Source organism: Apodemus sylvaticus, chromosome 3 (genome assembly GCF_947179515.1).
Source record: "Apodemus sylvaticus chromosome 3, mApoSyl1.1, whole genome shotgun sequence".
Classification (NCBI taxonomy): Eukaryota; Metazoa; Chordata; class Mammalia; order Rodentia; family Muridae; genus Apodemus; species Apodemus sylvaticus.
The window spans coordinates 51,288,954-51,291,398 of NC_067474.1; the positions used below are offsets into that span (position 1 = coordinate 51,288,954).

Genomic DNA, 2,445 nt, shown 5'->3' on the forward strand with positions numbered 1-2,445 from the left:
CCCTGTTCTTGTTTTGCCTTATACTGCTATGCTGAGTCTTTCCAGAACCAGGGGCCACTCCTCCGTTCTTCTTGTACCTCATTTGATGTTTGGATTATGTTTTGGGTATCCCAGTTTTCCAGGCTAATATCCACTTATTAGTGAGTGCATACCATGATTGATCTTTTGAGACTGGGTTACCTCACTTAGTAGGATGTTCTCCAGCTCCATCCATTTGCCTAAGAATTTCAAGAAATTTTATTCTTCTGTTTTAGAACCACTACCTCCCTTCACCAATCAATCTTCAGCTCCTAATTTTTCTCTCATATTATTTATTGGGCCCAAATCCATTTGTAAATTACCATTTGTTTAACTCTCAGGATTCTCTATACTATTAATCTACTCACCTATTGCTATATAGCGTCTGTAATATGCTAATCCTCAAGCACGGTCTCTAGGTGATCCACTCAGTTAAGCATTTGTAATCTGCATTTGGTTAAGATTTATACCCTAATTCATGTTTTCATCTGCTTGCAAATATATGTATGATACATTTACGGGGATGTTAGTCCCTTTATCCTAAATTGAATTTGACAACTATCTTTTTTTTTAAAAAAAATTACAGCTATCATAGAGATGGCAACTGCAATTCAAGTTACTGGGGACTATTTAGTGACTTCTGTTTTGTGGTAAAACACTATGATCAGAGTAACTTACAGAAGGATGAACTTATTTGGGATTTGGTTCTAGAGGTATAAGTATCTCTTATATCACCCTTAGAGTGGTTGCAGGTATGAATGCTCTGCCAAATGTGCATCAGTAGGTGAGAGAGAAGAAAGAGGCTATGTCTACCCTCACTGTTCTGATCTGCAAACACATGAAAGATTAGTAGCCTAACATTCCCTGAAACTTAACAAGTCTGAGATGATCACCAGTGTACTGTCAAGTACCCTGCACTGGGATGTATAATGAGGTTCTGAGAATGTGTATTCTTTTGTTTTATGATGAAATTTTCAATAGACATCTGTTAAATTAATTTGGTTCTTTTCATGATCTGTCTATTGATGAGATTGGGGTGTTGGAATATACCACTGTGTGAGGTACAATGTGTGCTTTGAAACTTTACTAAAGTTTCTTTTATGAATATAGATACTCTTGCATTTGCAACATAGATGTTCAGAATTAAGATTTTCTCATGGTGGATTTTTCATTTGATGAGTATGAAGTGTTCACCCTTATTTTTTTTTTGATAAATTTTGGTTGAAGGTTGATTTTATTCAATATTAGAATTGCTACTCTAACTTCATTCTTGGGAACATTTGCTTGGAAAATTGTTTTCCAGACTTTTATGCTGAGGTAGTATGTTTCTTTGTCACTGAGGTGCATTTACTGGATTAACAAAAAACTGGGTCCTGTTTATTTATCCAATCAGTTAGTCTATGTCTTTTTATTGGGGGATAGAGTCCATCAATGTTAAGAGATATTTAGGAACAGTGATTATTGTTACTTGTTATTGTTATTGTTAGAGGTGGCACTATGTTTGTATTGCTAATTTACTTGGGATTCATGAAAGAAGACTACTTTCTTGCATTTTCCAGAGTGTAGTTTCTCTTTGTGTTAGAATGATTATGTGCATCTCCTTCTTCAGGCTAGAGGAGTATTCTTCTATAATTAAGTTGAAGATATTTACTGGCCGTTTGAGTTGGGAATCTTTGCTCTCTTCTATACCTATTATCCTTAGGTTTGGTCTTCTCATTCCAGGATGTTTGGGTTAGGAGATTTTTGCAGTTTGCATTTTCTTTGACTGTTAGGTCAATATTTTCTATGGTATATTCTACACCTGAAGTTCTCTCTTCTTTCTCTCGTATTCTGTTGGTGATGCTTATGTCTATGACTCCTGATCTCTGTCCTAGGTTTTCTTATCTCCAAGGTTGTCTCCCTTTGTGCTTTCTTTGTTGTTTCTATTTCAATTTTTAGATCCTGTATGGTTTTGTTCAATTCTGTAAACTGTTTGGTTCTGAATTGCTGTATTTCTTTTAAGGGATACATGCATTTCCTCTTTAAGGGCTTCTGACTGTTTACCTGTGTCCTCTTATATTTCTTTTATATTTTACTTTTTATTGGTTAGTTTATTTTAATTTCAAATGGTATCTCCTTTCCTGGTTCCTCCCACCCCTGGAAACACCCCTAGAAACCCCCTATCCCATCCACCCTCCCCTTGCTTCTATGAGGGCATTCCCCCTCTCAACCACCCACTCCTGCCTCCCTTCTCAGGAATTCCTCTATTCTGTGTCATCAAGCCTTCATAGGACCATGCACCTCTCCTCACATTGATGCCTAACAAGGTCATCATCTGCTACATATGTGACTGGAGCTATTTAAGGGAGTTATTCATACTCTTCCTAAATACCTCTATTATCATCAAGAGATATGTCTGGTTATATGGGTAGGTCCTTGATCCACTTG

At 36.6% G+C, this 2,445-nt stretch overlaps 1 non-coding gene across 1 annotated transcript; it reads left to right on the forward strand.

Annotated features, from left to right (window-relative positions):
* The first annotated feature begins 747 nt into the window (after positions 1-747).
* LOC127681960 (small nucleolar RNA SNORA17) lies at positions 748-880 on the forward strand. Its single transcript, XR_007977295.1, has one exon. It is a non-coding gene; the product is annotated as a small nucleolar RNA SNORA17 (small nucleolar RNA).
* Positions 881-2,445: the final 1,565 nt, after the last annotated feature.